Source organism: Nycticebus coucang, chromosome 14 (assembly GCF_027406575.1).
Source record: "Nycticebus coucang isolate mNycCou1 chromosome 14, mNycCou1.pri, whole genome shotgun sequence".
NCBI classification, from domain to species: Eukaryota; Metazoa; Chordata; class Mammalia; order Primates; family Lorisidae; genus Nycticebus; species Nycticebus coucang.
Window position 1 is genome coordinate 65,693,404 of NC_069793.1, and position 17,521 is coordinate 65,710,924.

Consider the following 17,521-nt stretch of genomic DNA (forward strand, 5'->3'; position numbering starts at 1 on the left):
AGGAGTTCAAGGCTACAATAAGCTACAACAATGTTGCTGCACACAATAGGATGACACATTGTATCCAAAAGAAAAGAAAAGCTAAGAGATAAATGATAAACTAGGGGATATCTGCCACTCATATTCCAAACAAAGGGTTCATATTCCTAAAAGCACTCAGTAAAATAAGAAACAGATCAATAACCTAACAGAAAAAACGGTCAAAGAACACAAAAAGGGAAATTCCCAGAAAGGAAAATAGAAATGACTCTTAAACATATGAAAAGGAACTTAACCTCCCATGCTATGAAACAGAAATATAAAATATACTGAAATACTACTTTCCACTCATTAGACTATCAAAGAGAAAGAAACTCTAAAAATATACACATTGGTAATGGAATGAGGCATTCCCTTCCCTGGCCCTCTATGAAAACTCCAAAAGGGAGTTTGACTCAGACACCGTAGCCATTTATCCTGCACTTTTATTAACATACGCCCAAAATGACGCATATAGGTTATTGGCAGCAGCACCTGTGTATAATAACAAAAGACTGGAAATAACCAAAATGCCCATCAACTGGAGAATAGATAACTAAATTATGGTATAGTCATTCAATAGAATACTAAGCACCCATAAAGAATGAAGAAATTCCTTATATATTGGCACAGGATGATGTCCAAGATATATCATCAAATGAGTTAAGTCCAGAACAGTTTGTGTAACATTCTGCCTTTTATGTAAAGAAAACAAATGGCTGGGCGCAGTGACTCACGCCTGTAATCCTAGCACTCTGGGAGGCCGAGGCGGGTGGATTGTCCTGAGCTCACAGGTTCAAGACCAGCCTGAGCAAGAGCAAGACCCCCCCTCTCTACAAATAGCCGGGTGTTGTTGCAGATGCCTGTAGTCCCAGCTACTGAGGAGGCTGAGGCAAGTGAACAGCCCAAGAGTTTGAGGTTGCTATGAGCTGTGACAGCGTAACACTCTACTGAGGGCAAAAAAGTGAGACTCTATCTCAAAAAAAAAAAAAAAGGAAACAAAAGGAAGGGCCAGGTTAGTGGCTTACACCTATAATCCCAGTACTTTGAGAGGCCAAGGCAGGATTGCTTGAGGTCAGGAGTTCAAGACCAGCCTGGACAATATAGCAAGATTCCATCTCTACAAAAAATTTTTTTAATTAAAACAAACACAAAAAACAAACAAAAACAAGGGGGCCAGGCACAGTGGCTCACACAAAAAGGAGGCTGGGAATTGCTTGAAGTCAGGAGTTCAAGATCAGCATGAGCAAGACCCTGTCTCTACAAAAAACAGAAAAATTAGCCAGGCCTGATGGCACATGCCTATAGTCACAGCTACTCAGAAGGCTGAGGTCAAAAGACTGCTTGAGACCAGGAGTCTGAGGTTGCTGTGAGCTATGACGCCACTGCACTGCAGCCAATGCAACAGAGTGAGACCCTGTCTCAAAAAAACAAAGAGGGAAGAGCATTAGAGCAATGTGTACATATTGACAAATTCATAAAGTATCTCCGAAGAGACACATCAGGGCCAGGGACAGCAGTTACCAGTCTCTTTTGAGGAAAAAAACTGAGAGGACAAAGGCAGATCCAGAGCTGATGTGGCCTGAAGCTTACACAATATTGATGCCATTTATAAGAAAAATAAAATAAGAATATCTTACTTTTGAAAAAGTCACAAAAATACATGAGCATGTTGCTTGGGCCCCTTTCTGGATCCTGGAAGCAGCCCTGAACCTGAACCTCGCACAGAAAGGGAAAATTTTTACTTTACATCTTTTTCTATTACCTAAAATTTTAATATGTAAATTTAAAAAATAGTAATACTTTTAAAAGGCTATTCAAAGGACCCAAAGGAAGAAAGAAACAGAAATATGCTCAATGTTTTTAGATATGATGGCTCCCAATGTTATAAAGATGTCAATTCTCCCAGGGTTAAGCTAGAACTTTAATACGATCCCAACGAAAATTTGTTTAGAAAAACAGATTCTACAGTTCACATAAAATGATATTAAAGATTTATTGTTAAATGTAAAAACAGAACAGTGTTATGGGAACAGCTAGGTTAAAGAAAAAACATACATGTACTATGTGTACTCAAAGATATACACAGAATACTCTGGATGGATATACAAGAAACTACCTATGGGGAAGAGAATTGGTAGCTCAGAAGACAGCAGACACTACATACTTCTCTATCTTTTTTAATTTGTACGATTTTCCAAATAAATAAATACAATTTAAAAGAGAATGTAATAATCACGTCTAGAGCCTGGGAATGAGATGAGAAAGAGAACAAAACTCACCAGGCAAGGAGGGAAATCTAATAAGCAAACACATACCCTCTACCCCTCAATCCAGCCTTGGGCACCTTCCCCGTTCCCTTCAAATCCCTGCTGGGAGGTTCTTAGCAAGCTCGGGGCCTTGCCCTCTGCCTTCCAGCCTCAGTTCTTAAAATGGAAAATGGGATAACGGGTGTTGGCCCCATCAAGCTCCCCCGAGGCCCAACCATTGTGGAGGCCTAACCTTCTCACCTCCTGACTCACCAACTGGGCTGCCCAGGATGCCCAGGTGTCCCAGAGACAGCAGCTACTCTGAACAGTTCCTCATCTTGGCCTGAGCCAGGAGCTGTAAGGGAAGGGAGAAAGTCCATGAGACAAGGCCACTTTGAGCACCCAGGATTCCAGGAGGAGAAGGGAGGAGTGGGGCAGAGGGATGGGGAAAAGAAAAGGAAGGAAGGGAGAGATGAGGAAGAGGTGGGGGGAGAGGAAGAGGAGGAAGAGGAAAAGGTTCACACCCGATGGGAGCCAGGCATTGAAGCCTGGACTAGGGGAGGCTTCCAGTGGGGTGAGGCAGGCAGATGCATAGTCCTGCCCAGGTGGTAAGGGGGAGGCAGGACTTGTGCTCTCTGGCCCTTCCCCAGGAGCAGTGGCTGGGAGGTACACAGGAGCAGGCCACAGCAGGGTCTGCCCAGGGAGAGTGAGAGAAAGAGGCAGATGCAGCATCACCACAAAGGCGGTCCCCTTGACACAGGTGTAAAGAGAAGTGGAGATCTTGGGGGACCCAGGGACACAGGACCCTCGCTACTAAGCCTGGGGAACAGAGAGAGGGCTGGGGGAACAGATCGGGTGACTGAGTCACCAGTGTGAGACCCCAGGGGCCAGGACTCTAAACATGTGGGGAAGGTTAAGGAGAATGGGCCAAAAGAGGGTGTCTCCAAGCAAAGGAGAGAGAACAGGACATCCCCTGCTGCTCTGCACAGATAGCCAGGGCTCTGTGAGCTGGGGGCTAGGGTGTGGAATGGACTAGGCCCGGAGCAAAATCAGGTCTCCTGCCACTGCTGTGCTCTGCATTGGCTATTCATAACCATTTTATGTTTGTTTGTTTGTTTGTTTTTTTTCAGGGTAACACAGAGATTTTCTTTAGGAAGAACAAATAGAAAATTTAGGGTACTTCCAAATAGAGCTGGATGTGGGTCCCTCTCATGAAGGAGAGAAAAGGTGAGAGAGACACATTTCATGTTTTATTAGTTACATATTTATCTTAAGTAGATTCTACAATTATCATTGCTTAGGATAGTGTTAAAACACATATATGTTTTAAAAATTAGGATTTTAAGAACAAACTTTAAGTACCTAGTGAGTACTTTGAGTGAAAATATTGGCAAAAATGGCAGTGCCACTCAAATGACAATTTAAAATAAGGGGAGGCCACATCAATAGTGCTTGCTATAGGCCAGGTACCTAAGCACTTTATACATGCATTAACTCATTTAAGCCCCACAGCAGCCCTGCCCTATCAGGTCCCTGTGACTGTTTTTTTTTTTTTTTTTTTTTGAAACAGAGTTTCATTATGTTGCCTGGTAGAGTGTGTGGCATCACAGCTCTCCAGCTGTGGTGTATGTGCCTGGCGCCCTAGTTGCTGAGCTACAGGCGCCAAGCCAGGTCTATGTGACTGTTATCCCTATTTTCATTATTATTATTACTATTATTATTATTATTACTACAGAGTCTCAAGCTATGGCTTTAGGTAGAGTGCTGTAGCCACACAGCTCACAGCAACCTCAAACTCTTGGGCTTAAGCAATTCTCTTGCCTCAGTCTCTCAAGTAGCTGGGACTACAGGCACCCACCACAACGCCCAGCTATTTTTTGGTTGTAGTTGTCATTGTTGTTTGGCAGGCCTGGGCTGGATTCAAACCTGCCAGCCGTGGCGTATGTGGCTAGCACCCTAGCAGCTAAGCTACAGGTGCCAAGCCTGTTATCCCCATTTTAAGGTGAAGAAACTGAGACACAAAGTGGTTAAAAAGTCACACAGCTTCAGCTCAGCGCCCGTAGCTCAGTGAGTAGGGCGCCGGCCACGTATACGGAGGTGGTGGGTTTAAGCCTGGCCTGGGCCTGCTAAACAACGACAACTGCAACCAAAAAATAGCTGGGTGTTGTGGCGGGCACCTGTAGTCCCAGCTACTCAGGAGGCTGAGCAAGAGAATCACCTAAGCCCAAGAGCTTGAGGTTGCTGTGAACTGTGATGCCACAGCACTCTACCAAGGGCAAAATAGTGAGACTGTCTCAAACAACAACAAAAAAAAGTCACACAGCTTGGAAGAGGCATTTCAGTAGAATCTAGCCCTGAGTTCTCCATACAGCAGCCAGCAGAAGCCACATAGGACTGCTGAACATGAGATGTGGACCCCAAAATGAGGTGTCCTGAATTCTGAGCACAATGGATTTTGAAGACTTAATACAAAAGAAGAATGCAATTCGGCATGCACCCCAGGTGAAGGACTCAACTACAACTTGAACTTTACCTTAGAATTGAAAACGTTTAAGCTAAACATTGTACCCTCATATTAATCTGAAATTTGAAAAAAAAATGCAAATGTCTCAATAATTTTTCCTATTGATTATACAACATGGTAGTATTGTAGATATTTGAATAAAATATATTACTAAAATTAATTTCACCTGTTTGTTTTTAATGTGACTACTGGAGAGTTTACATTGCAGTGGGGCTTGTGCTCTATTCCTACAGGACAGCGCAGCACTCAACTCTTAACCACTGTTAACTGTCCCTCAAAACATGAACTGAGCCCCTGCTATCAGCCAGGCACCACACTCAGGGTTTAAACACAGATTCGTTGTGGTCCCAACCACCCTACTGGAATGTTGAGGTGTGGGAAACAGGAAACCTCTGATTTCCCGGAGAAGTAGGCCCCTACTGGGCCTCTCTCAAGTTCCTACTCCAGAACTAACAGTGTCTAGCCAACGTAAGAGACAAGGGGACTCAGCGCTGACATCCCTTTGGGACAGCCCAGTGCTAGGAAGGTGCTGAAAGGATGAACCAGCCCTTAGACCTGGACAGGCCCTCCAGGAACCTCAGACTGGAAGGGATCAGATACCACGAGCCAGTGAAAACAGCCCAGGGGGCCCTCAGCAGGCTGGGGTCAGGGAAGGCTTGCCAGAGGAGGCAGCTCCCAGAAAAAGAAGTTCAGGGCAGTGCCTTGCTAAGCCATACTACAGCCTGAAGCAAAGAAAGAACTGGAAATACTGGTCTTTTCTCTATTCAAAATTTTGATGTTTTATATTTTGTTCATCATAGTTTTCTGCATTGATTTTTTTAAGTGACATTAAAATATTATATACCTTGATTACTGAGCTTTTTGGCAGCCCCCCTCCCCCAAAATTCTGCACCAGAGTTGAGTGCCTCACTTGCTTTCCCTAATCCCAGTCCTGGTTTAGAGGGTTAAGCCCCTTGTCTCCTGACACATCAGAGTTCTCACCCTCAGGGAGGAAGGGACCCAGTGGAGGGGAATGTCATCCTATTGCAACAGCACAGCAAGGAGTTGAGGGGTTCCCCTCCTCTCCACCCCAAGGGCCAAGACAGGCTTAGACACCCCACCACCCTATACTGCGTCCAGTTCTCCCATCTCTGTCCAGCATCTCTGCTTGCCAACCATGGGCCCACCCCTGCTGAAAACCTTTCCATAGTTCCCAGTCCCCTCAAGTGCCCCTCAGCCCATCATTCTACTTGGTCAAGCCCTGGAGTTTATAGATGAGGAAATGAACACCCACAGGGAGGAAGTGACTTGCCTAAGTTGCCAATGACATACTCCAAACCCCCAGTCAAGCTGGGCTGGCCCCGTCTACAACTTCCTCTGCGTCACTTTTTATACTAGGCATCAGCCTGGCAAATGGGGAGCTCTAGAAATTATCTACTGACAAGTGAATAAACCATACTCTCCCAACTCTCAGGTACTGACTCCACGCTGCCTCCTCCAGAAAGTCCTCCCTGACTGCCCCTCAGGCTCCTAGACTGAGCCATGCAGCTCAGCACTGCTTCTGCTCACTCTCTGGTTGCTTCATTTGTGGGAGTCTACTTCTCCCTAATTCTCAATGTAGCCTGAGGTACCCTAAGAGTCTGTACCCCTTCTTGTGTACTCCCTCCACAGTGCAGCCTATGACCAGGGAGGGCTCACAAAGGAATTCAGTCCCAGTCCAGAGGTAAGAGTCATCTGGAATCTCTAATCCTCACCAGCCAGTCCTTGTTCAGGTCTGGCTTGAGTCCAGTCCTTTTGCTAGAGCCAAAGGTTTTGCCATTTTGTCTCTAACTACTATTTCAACCCCAAGGGCAGAGTTTAAATCAATCACCCCTTCTCTGCCCCAGCCCAGCAACTCTCTTGTGACATCCTTACCCACTACTGACTGGTGACACCAGTTCCACCAGCCCAACAAGAAGATGACCCAGGCCCAGCACAGTGGCTCATACCTGCAATCCTAGCACTCTGGGAGGCCAAAGCAGGAGGATTGCTTGAGGTCAGAAGCTTGAGACCAGGCTGAGCAAAGCAAGACCCTGAATCTACCAAAAATAGAAAAATTGGCTGGGCATGGTGGCAGGCACCTATATTCCCAGGAGGCTGAGGTAAGAGGATTACTTGAGCCCAGGAGTCTGAAGTTGCTGTGAGCTAGGCTGAGGCCATGGTTCTAGCCTGGGAAACAAAGTGAAACTATCAAAAAAAAGATGACCAGAGCCGTAGCCAAAGACAAGCATGCTCCAGCTTCCTTCATGTCCTAAGTGCCCAATGTTTGGCCACCATGTGCCCAGCCTCTGCTTGATTTCTACCTATATCTCATCACCTGGGATTCTTACTCCCTTTCAGGGAGGCTGTGAAAGGTGGAAACTTACCCAGGTCACTTGTTGGAGTCTACAGGGCCTTCAGAGGATGTGACGGCCTCTGTCCAGTAGAGTCCGGGAGGCTTCCAGAGGGGACTCCTGACCTGGGCCTTGGAAGTAAGTAGGAGAACGGAAGGAAGCCATTCCGGGCAAAGGGGACTGAGTGTGAAAGGCCCAGGGACAGGAATGGATTTAGCAAATCTGGAGACAGATGTCAGTGCGGTAGGAACAAAAGTTATTTGGAGAGGTTTGGTGACTGGCCTGGTCACCTGCAGAGCCTGCTGACTTATGTGGGTGTGGCCTTCTCATGAGGCTTCCCAGTCTCCTTTGCATTCTGATTTGCATGAGTTGAGTCAGCCCTGGGTCAAGCAGCCTTAAAGGTCCTAATGCCTTTTACACCCAGCTCTGGGGTCCTCTTGGCCAGGCCAACTCTCCTGATTGCATCCTCAGCGTCCCTTTTGTACACAGCTCTGCTTTGAGTAGAAGAAAAGACCCAGGCCTGCAGAGAGCAGGAAGGGAGGAAAGCAGACCCAGATGTCCAGACCTTGGGCCTCAGTTTGTCTACCCCCACCCCCTGCATAGCCCAACCACTGCCTCAAGCCCTAGGTGTCCCAGCACCAGCAGGCTGGGCAGGGACTCCAGTGTCCAGACCTCAGGAAAAGCCTCAGAGCTCCCAACAGAGGAACCAAGAACACATACAGCCTGCTTTGGCCAGACCTAGGTCGGCAAGCCACACCCCACAGGTACCACAGACTCACACCTCACATTACCCAAAGAGCCACACGTATCTCCCACCCCACCCAATAGCCATACAGAGCTCCCCACCACACACAGCTTCCTACCACCAATTCAACTGTACACAATGACCTCAGAGCCCCACAATGCCTGATACCCCAGCCCCTCTCCCAGTCCAACTACCAAATGATACCTCTGGACCGGGCCACCCCTGTCCGCCACCCTCCTGGGCCTTCTCAGTACTCTGCTAACTCAGGCAAGAAGCCCTAGAGATACTTCCCGTAGATATGAGGAACTAGGTGGGGGTTGGGTTCCCAGACCAGAGAGTGCAAAAGTGACATCCCCAGCAAAAGGCTGCTCTCTCTAACCCCACTGGGCAAGGCAGCAGGTGCAGCCCTTGGGTAGGCAGCTGACTGACCCCAGGCCAAGAAGCCTGTTTTCTGCCTCTCAGGGACTGATACCTGCTGTATACAAATCCCAAAAAGCTATCCTGGGGTCCTGTTCCTTACCCCAGCCCCATATCTCTGCCCTTGACCACTCCCTGGCACCAGGAGATTCCTACCCTATCACTTGTTTGGTAATGCCTGTCTTCAGGAGCCTCTGGAGTTCTAGGGACTGACAGGGAGCAGGGCCTGAGGCAGAGGGGACCAAGGTGGGGACCCAGGACCTGAGTGAATGAAGAGCTGTGTCAACTTCCTAGTGGGGTGATAGGGGCCCATCAGAAAGTCCCTAGGCTGTAGGCAGGAGCTCCTTCCCCACCCAGGATACAAGACAAATATGGATTCCAGTCCTGGCTCCACTAGTTCCTGTCTGAAGCTGTGGTAAGTCACATCACATTCCTAGCCTCAGTTTCCCCCTCCACAAAGCAGAGCTGTCAGTCACCACATGATCTGCCACCACATGTTTACTAGAAGCCAGATTTGCTGGTCGCCCGCTCACTCCTCCACTGCTAGGCAGTCACTTCCTATTCCTGAGCTGGTACTGGGCTTATAGTCAGGCTCTAGTCTAGACCCCTCAACATCCTGAGGTTCTCAGTCATCTCAGACACCAACGACCATCACACTCCACCTCCAGCCATGTCCCCCTGCAGAGGTCCAGACTGGACACACCACTATGTCCTGGACCTCCTCCTGGAGAGCCCAGGCACCACACATGCCCCACCCCACACTGAACTCACCAACTCCCCTTCTGGGATAAGGGCAGAGGTGCCAGACAAAGGGGAGAAGAGCTATTTATAACTCAGGCAAGGCCTTTAAGCAAATTAGAAAAAGATTCCTCCTCCTCCCGGAGCCCCACACCAGGACTTGCAGCTTAGCAAGAAGAGGACAAGTTGAGTTTCAGTCCTCCTTCACCCAGCTCTCACCAACCAGGTACCCTTTGGCAGTGCACAACATGCACACCCACACAGTGCAGCTGGTGAGAGAACATCACCCTAATAAAACACTAAACCACAGTTTTATTAATGACCAAGAGACATTAAAAACTAAGGGACAAGGGTGGCGCCCGTAGCTCAGTGGGTAGGATGCTGGCCACATATACCAAGGCTGGAGTGTTAGAACCCACCCTGGACCAGCTAAAGCAACAATGACAACTGCAACAACAACAACAACAAAAAAAAAATAACCAGGCGTTGTGGTGGGTGCCTGTAGTCCCAGCTAGTTGGGAGGCTAAGGCAAGAGAAACGCTTACACCCAAGAGTTTGAGGTTGCTGTGAGCTGTGACACTACAGCACTCTACCCAGGGTAACAGCTTGAGACTCTGTCTCAAAAAAAAAAAAAAAAAAAAAAAAGAACAACAACAACAAAAAAAAACTAAGGGACAATGGACATCCCTGACACCAGTTTCAGGCCCAACTCTAACTTCCATCTGATCATGAAAGACTTTCACTTTCTACAACCTTCATATCTGTATTGTTTGAAGCTTTTACAATTGTGTATCACTTTATAATTAGAAGAAAAAATGGTATTTTTTTTTTTTTGAGACAGAGTGTTATTTGTCACCCCTCAGTAGAGTGTCTCAGACTCACTGCAGCTCACAGCAACCTCAAACTCTTGGGCTCAAGTGATTCTCTTGCCTTAGCCTCCCAAGTAGCTGGGACTATAGACGCCTGCCACAACACCTTGCTATTTTTGGAGATGAGGTCTCACTCTGGCTTAGGCAACCTACTCACCTCAGCCTCCCAGAATGTTAGGATTACAGGCGTGAGCCACCGCACCATAGCACCTAGCCTGGTAAATGTATTTTAAGTCATGAGAACTGAGTTTTGGGCTAGGTACAGTGGCTCATGCTGTTAATTCTAGCACTCTGGGAGGCCAAGGTGGGAGGATCACTTGAGCTCAGGAGTTTGAGACCAGCCTACGCAAGAGCAAGACCCCATTTCTACAAAAAACAGAAAAATTAGCCCAGTGTGGTGGTGAGCACCTAAAGTCCCAGCTACTTGGGGGGCTGAGGCAGGAGGATGGCTTGAACCCAGGAGTTTGAGATTGCAGTGAGCGACGATGACACCGGTTTGTTCCAGTTTGTTCCCCTAAACCATGTCTGTATAGTAGCTTTATGACTTTCTATAACATGCATAGATTACTAAAGGAAATATAAGTGAAACTGCTATTTCCTGAGCCATCTGGATTGCAGAATAAAAGACTGAGACCCAAAACCCCTTCCCAGTCCTCCTGAGAGGCTAAGCCATCACCAATCTAATGAGCTTCCACATGGGAGCGGACTGAGGCCCATATATAAACATGAAATGCCAGGGTCTCCACAGTTTGTCCTCTAGACAGCATCTGACCCCACCCTTGCCTACTGCCCCCCAAACATCATGCAGGGCCCCCCCCACACACACCCAAATCCCACCCTGAAAAGAGTCAGGTAGGGAATGAGGCGTGGGATGATGTGGGAAGCCTTGAAGTACCTCCCTCACAAACAGACGAAGCTGAAAGTTCATCACCCCTCCAGTCCCACCATGTACTGCAAACCCTAAAGGGGTCACACAGAATCACTCATTCCCTACCCCCCAGCTCCTTCTTGGTTTGCCATGTTTCTGGCACATGTTCCCCTCAGTCCTCCCTGCCCTATCCACCCAGGCCTCTCAGCCTGCCTGGACCCTGTGCCCTTGGCCTGACTCCTGCCCTCCTCCACTTGCAGCCAGGTCCACCCTAACTCCCATCTGATCCCACTGCACTAACCTGACACAGGCAGAGCTGACCCGAGTCCTCCACAGTCCTTGCTTGACCTGCCCTTCCTACTCCTCCAATCCCTCACCCTCTGGACCTCCCTGAAGGGTGACCCAAGCAGCCTCACACCTGAGCTGGGGTGCTCCCATCAGGACACCAGGTCCCTGGGCTGGGCCTGGCCCCTGCCACTCAGGCACAGACACACCCTAAAAGGGCTGGGGACTCCCTTGGCAGCTCCCCCTCCAAGGGGTAGGGGGGAGGCCTGAGGTGCCACAGAATAGTTCCAGAAAGATCCTCCTCTGTGACCACTGCCCCCATGGGGAGCAGAAGGAGACTCTGAATGCTGTGAGACAGAAACAGGAAGAAATAAGGCTGACCGCAGTAGGATTGGGGTACAGAGAGCTGACCACAGAATCATAAGCAGCAGGAGTGGACAGAACCAGAGTCACTGATGTTCACCACACGCCAAGGGGCCAAGGGCCAGAACTGGCCCTGATGGGGAAGGGGAGAGGAGAATGGAAACTTTAAGTTTCTGCACCCTTCCCTCCCCCAGAAGGGACTTGGTGGGCTTCAGAGCTACTGGCCCAGGAGAATAGGGACCCAGACCTCCCTCTACCTAGATGGCCCCTAGAATAGAGAAGCCAGAAGATAAGTGGGCCCCTTGCAGCTAGCACCTGAAAGGGGAAGCTGCCGGTGCTGGCTGGTGGAGGGGACCAGAGGGGTGGGGCAGAAGCAGGGGCTGGGGCCAGAAGGGAAAGGAGACAGAGGCACCAGCCCACAGGCTTTAGCTCGCAATTTCACGTGTGACCTCAGCCTCCCCCACTATATAACCAGATAACAGATAGGAAAGACTCCCTGACTCAGTCTCCCCTCTCCAAACCATTCTCCAGCAGGACCACAGGGAGCATTTTAACCCACTCACCTGAACCAGCCATCCTTGCTTAAAGCAACAAAAGGTCACACTTATGGAGTGCTTACCATCTACCAGGCACTGCCTCATACAATCCTCACAGCAACCTAAAAGTGAGTGGTCTTAGCCCACTTTGCAGATGACAAAACTGAGGCTCAGAGAGGTTTAATAATTTGCTCCAGGTCACATAGGAGCCAGAATCTGAACCAAGGGTCTTCTCAAAGGAGACGGTGTGCAGACAGCAGGATCCAGCAAGGATGCATAGAAGTCAGGCAGAAGAGGGAGGTTGACGGTAGACCAAGAAGGGCCTGGAAGGCCCTGCTCAGACACTCATCCTTACCATCCAGACAACAGGAAGCCATGGGGGCAGCAAGGTGCATCAGCGATGGAGCACACTGTGACACAGGAAGCAGACAGAGGTTCCTCCTGCTGTGGAACTTGAGAATTCACATAACTTTTCTGAGCCCCCGTTTCCTCATCTGTGTAATGAGATTATGATAGCTCTACCTCACAAACTTGTAAGGGATAAATATGTGCCTTGAAAACAGACCCCAAATCTGACCAGTTCTCACCCCCAGTGATTCCTACCTCACTCAGAGTAAAAGCCAAAACCAGCACATGTCCTATCAGACCCATGTGATCTGTCCCTGAGCGCTCCTGCCTCAGGGATGAGACCTCGAGCTCCCCATTCCTGGAATGTTCTTGCCCAGACATCTAGGTGACTGCTTTGGGCCCCTTCTCAAATGCAAGGCCTTTCTTCCCTGACTACCTGAAAAGGCACCCTCATCACTCTCTAGCTCTTCACTGTGTTTCAATTTTCAGTGTCTCACTTCTCCCAACTGGACATTATTATATGTATAACTGGGTTTTGTGTGTGTTTAATTGTTAATGTCAGTCTCCTTGGCTGGGAGGCACAGAGCTTATTCTCAGCTGTACCCCCAGAGGCTAGGACAGTGTCCAGAAAATGCTCAACAAGGCTTAGCACCCATGGCTCAGCGGTTAGGGCGCCTGCAGGCGGGTTTGAACCCAGCCCAGGCCTACTAAACAACAATGAATAACTGCAACAAAAAAAATAGCTGGGTGAAGCGGCACCTGTGGCTCAAAGGAGTAGGGCACCGGTCCCATATACCAGAGGTGGTGGGTTCAAACCCAGCCCCCCGGCAAAAAAATGCAAAAAAAAAAAATAGCTGGGTGTTGTGGCAGGCACCTGTAGTCCCAGCTACATGGGAGGCTGAGGCAACAGAATCACTTAGGCCCAGAAGTCAGAGGTAGTTGTGAACAGTGACACCTCGGTACTCTACTGGGGACAACGTAGTGAGACTGTCTCAAAAAAAAAAAAAAAAAAGAAAGAAAGAAAACAATGCTCAACAAGTATCTGTGAAATGTATGAAAGGGACAGAGGTAGAAACTGGGTGGCCAGAGACAGGGTCTACAAGAGGTGGCCTGGGAGACCTTCAGTCTGGGTCTGACCCTGTCCACCCTGCTCCCGTGGCTCTAGACAGGAGCCTGCCTGGTGTGATGGGTAGGGAGAGGACTACTTAGACAAGGCAGGTGTCAAAGTTCAGACCAGAGATCTAGAAGTCAGAGATCTGACTCTGAGGTTCCTTGGCATCTCTGTGGCTGGGCCTGCCCCTTCTTCTTTTTGTTGTTGTTTTTGCAGTTTGGCTGGGGCTGGGTTCGAACCCACCACCCTCGGTATATGGGACCAGTGCCCTACCCACTGAGCCACAGGCCCGCCCAGGGCCTGCCCCTTCTTTCAACCTCTGAGGCTGTCCTGCCACTTCCTGCTGGGGAAGCCCTCACCCACACAGGGGAAATGTGACTTTCAGGGCCCTCATGCTGCCCACTGCTCAACCATTCCCCACAGTGAATCAGAACCACCCCAGACTTCCAGAAGTCTCTGAAACCAACCCCCATCTCCCAGGCAGATGCTGCCTCTCCCCAACCTACTTATACCTTTCATGGCTCCCCATTACCAGGGGATTCAAAGGGCCTCCATCCACTAGCTCCTGCCCCTTGGCCATCCTCTTTGGTCTCATTCTCTCCACTCTAGCTCCCAACTCCAGCACTTTACTGCCAGGCCTGTGCTTATGTAGTTCCTTCTGCTTACAACTTTCTCTAGCTCAGTCTTCAAGCTCAAGTCACCTGCTCCAGGAAGTAGTCCCTGACTCCCACAGTCACAGAGCCAATCACAACAGATGTCACTATCTGTGACTGTATCTGCCACATATACACTTTCTCACTCACTCCTACCCTGGCTGGGTACACTTTCAAAGCAGGACCATGGTCTAAGTCCCAAGGGCAGTAGACGATGAATATTTACCGACTGATTGAACACTTACCAACCTTACATACGAAGAATGAGTGTGTAAGAGCCCAGGTAGGTGACGTCCATGGTCACACTGCAAGTCAGCATCTGAAGTGTGCCTAGAACTTGGCCTCCAGCCACCCAGCACCAGGTGTACTTAGAAGTACTCTGAAACACATGGAAGTCCACCCAATCCAACCATCCCTATTTCCAGAAAGGAAAGTGAATCTCAGAGGGCCAAGACCTAGCCAGGGCCATACAACAGGTCAGGACTGGGACTCAAGCCCTGGCCCCCAGCCTGAGCTCAATCTCCTCCAATAGCCTGCTTCTTGGAAGAACTGGAGGGAAGGGGTCCCTCAGTAATATCAGAGACACTGGAGCAACTCCCCTGCTCCAAGGCTGGGCCAGTCCTAATCTGAGAAATATGGGTTTTCAGGTCACAGGCCTTAGAGGCAGGTAAGTGTTCTGATTCATGTCCCTGGATCAGAAACAGGAAGAGAGCTACTAGGTGCTCTCTGGATCTTCGGACTCCCTAGGCTGGGTCGGGGGAAGTCTTCTCTGGAAACAAACTGCTGCATCTTGGCTGCAACCCCACGTAGCAGTCCATCCTGATACAAGTCCCTACTAGAGACGAGAGATTGAGGCTTGAGGGGGCGAAAGCCTTGCACGGCTCACACATCAAGAGGTACAGAGGCAACCCCCCTGCCCCACCCCACTGGGACATCAGGACTTCAGATGCTGACCACATCCACACAGAGTTCCCCCTCAAAGGGATATGACACAGGCAGGGGAACTACCACCCAGAGAGGGGCTCACCCAGCCAGGATGTTTTCTAGGAAGAGGGTACTTTCCTATAGGGAACAAGCCTCCTTCCCTGCAGACCAGCCCCCACTCCTATGCCTAGGGCCTTCTGAGTACAGCTGTAGTGCTCAAGGCTCAGATAAGCACCGGAAGGAGCTGAGGGAAGCATTGTGAAATACTCTAAGTCCCTCATTCAAGGCCCAGCCTCCTGTACCCTAAGGCAGGACAGTGTCTCCCCCTCAGGCTCCCTTATTTAGATCTCTGCCTTCCACTCTCTGTAGGAGTCCCTGTGCCTGGGTCTGACCCTTTAAGACTTGACCTGGGTCTGCTGAACCTCATCCCATGCTGGCCCTGATGCCCAGCAGCATGACCCTGACTTTGCTCTTTGAACCAGCCAGCCACCAGCCCTCCCTGAGCTTCCCCACAACCTGGCCCTGGTGTGCATGGGGATGGCCCCACTGCTACTAGTGAACACAGAGGGTCCTGGCCCCTGTCTCTTCCCAACACAAAAATGACTGCCTCTCCTGCTACCGCTTAGTCCATAGGGTTCCCAGATTTCATGAAAGGGAGGCATCTGGGTGTGCATGCTGGGGGTGGTAGGAGTAGAAGGCACATGGAGCCTGGGGGCCAGCTGGGTCTCTGTCCCACTAGGCAGCCCTGAGAAACTCTCTAGGCCTGGCTGGTGCCAGCACAGGACTCAGCTTCAACTTGGGGGTGACGCAGCTCAACTCTAGGCTTTTTCAGCTTCTTAAAATGAAGAATTTCAGAATTTTAGAAACTGGAAGTCTCAAGCACATAAAACCCTAGAATCTTTTAATCTCTGTTACCTAGAATCTCAAGATCTTAGCTACCCTTCCTCCCCTCCCACACTTTGCCTTGCATCTGCCCCATTCACACCTGGGGGCTGGAGAGCCTGGGAAGCCTAGGGACTGCTTCTTCCTGCCCTACCGCCTGCCCCCAAAGCTCCAGGGAAAATGTTTCCATTGAACATAAACGTACCCAAAGGCCTCTCACTGAGCTCAAAAGCCCAGGACAGACCCAGAGTTCCTGACTCCAGGTAGACCCAGGTTCTCCCACATCATGGCGGTAGGGAGGAGAAAAAGGGATGGCCAGGGCAGGACAATGTTCTCTGGGCTGGCAGGGAAGCTGGCAGGGAAGGCCCAGGCAGCTGGGAGGCTGATTTGCAGTGAGAGCTCAGCCCTGCTACTGTCCTCATTCTGAGGTCTAACTCACCCCACCACTGGGCTGGCCAGAAGGAGGCAGGCCCAGGCCAGGATCCCCCAAGGCCCTTGGGCAGCCAAGATTCTATTTATGACCCCTGGTCCGTGCCCTGAGAATGGGAAAAGGAGTGGCTGAGAGGTTCTGATCCTCCAGCACCCTTTCTTTCACTTTTGTCCTCGCAACAATGAGAATAATGACAGGGAAGATTTTGCCACATATCCCCAGAGGAGATTCTCTGATCCCTGAAGCCTCTTCTGGAACCCTCTGGCTCTGAGCCCTACACACTTATCTATAAGTGGGCCCTACATCCTGGCTCTTGGCTCTAGAACTACGTTCCAGGTTTGTCCAGTCAGACACACTGACACCCACTGCAGCAAACCCCAAACTCCCTAAGAAGAAGCAATGTTTCCAGTTTGGACCCTGTGACCAGACAGTGTGGGCAGTGTCTGAATGAGGCTCAGGGTTTTGGGAGGCACTGACAAGGCTCCAGGCAGGAAGGCAGAATGCAGGTCTCAGGTGCACTCCACTTTCCAGTCCCAGTTCTCACTTTCCATAGCCTAACGCCAGTCATTTACCTTCTACTGCCCTTAGTCTCCTCATTAGCAAAATGGGAGCTGGGAGACCAGTGTATTAAATAAAAGCCAGGAGGCCCAGCACAGTGGGTCACACCTGTAATCCTAGCACTCTGGGAGGCTGAGGTGGGTGGACTGTTTGAGCTCACAAGTTCAAGACCAGCCTAAGCAAGAGCAAGACCCCCATCTCTAAAAATAGCTGGGCATTGTGGCAGGCTCATTAGTCCCAGCTAGATGGGAGGCTGAGGCAAGAGGATTGTTTGAGCCCAGGCGTTTGAGGTCGCTGTGAGCTATGATGCCACGGCTCTACCAAGGGTAACAAAGTAAGACTCTGTCTCAAAAAAATAAAAAATGTAAAAAAAAAACAAAAGCCAGGGTTGACCTGGCACGATGGCTCACCTGTAATCTTAGCACTTGGGGAAGGATGATCGTCCTTGAGGCAGGATGATCACTTGAGGCCAGGAGTTTAAGACCAGCTAGAGCAAGAGCAAGACCCCATCTTTATAAAAAATACAAAAATTAGCCGGTGTGGTGGCACACACCTATAGTCCCAGCTACTCGGGAGGCTGAGGCGGGATCGCTTGAGCCTAAGAGCTCAAGATTGCAGTGAGCTATGATGAGGCCACTATACTCCAGCCTCA

General features: G+C 49.7%; 1 protein-coding gene across 6 annotated transcripts in view; it reads right to left on the bottom strand.

The window, feature by feature from the left end:
* Positions 1 to 17,521, bottom strand: part of ARAP1 (ArfGAP with RhoGAP domain, ankyrin repeat and PH domain 1) — a 68,460-nt gene that overhangs the window by 46,365 nt on the left and 4,574 nt on the right. For 3 of the 6 annotated variants that reach the window (XM_053560426.1, XM_053560427.1, XM_053560422.1), the window contains exon 2: positions 2,529 to 2,622. The gene's annotated coding sequence lies outside the window, so the exon portion shown is untranslated. Of the gene's footprint in view, positions 1 to 2,528; positions 2,623 to 7,175; positions 7,456 to 17,521 lie in introns of those variants that run through there. The other 3 variants (XM_053560424.1, XM_053560423.1, XM_053560425.1) reach the window with 3 other exon arrangements.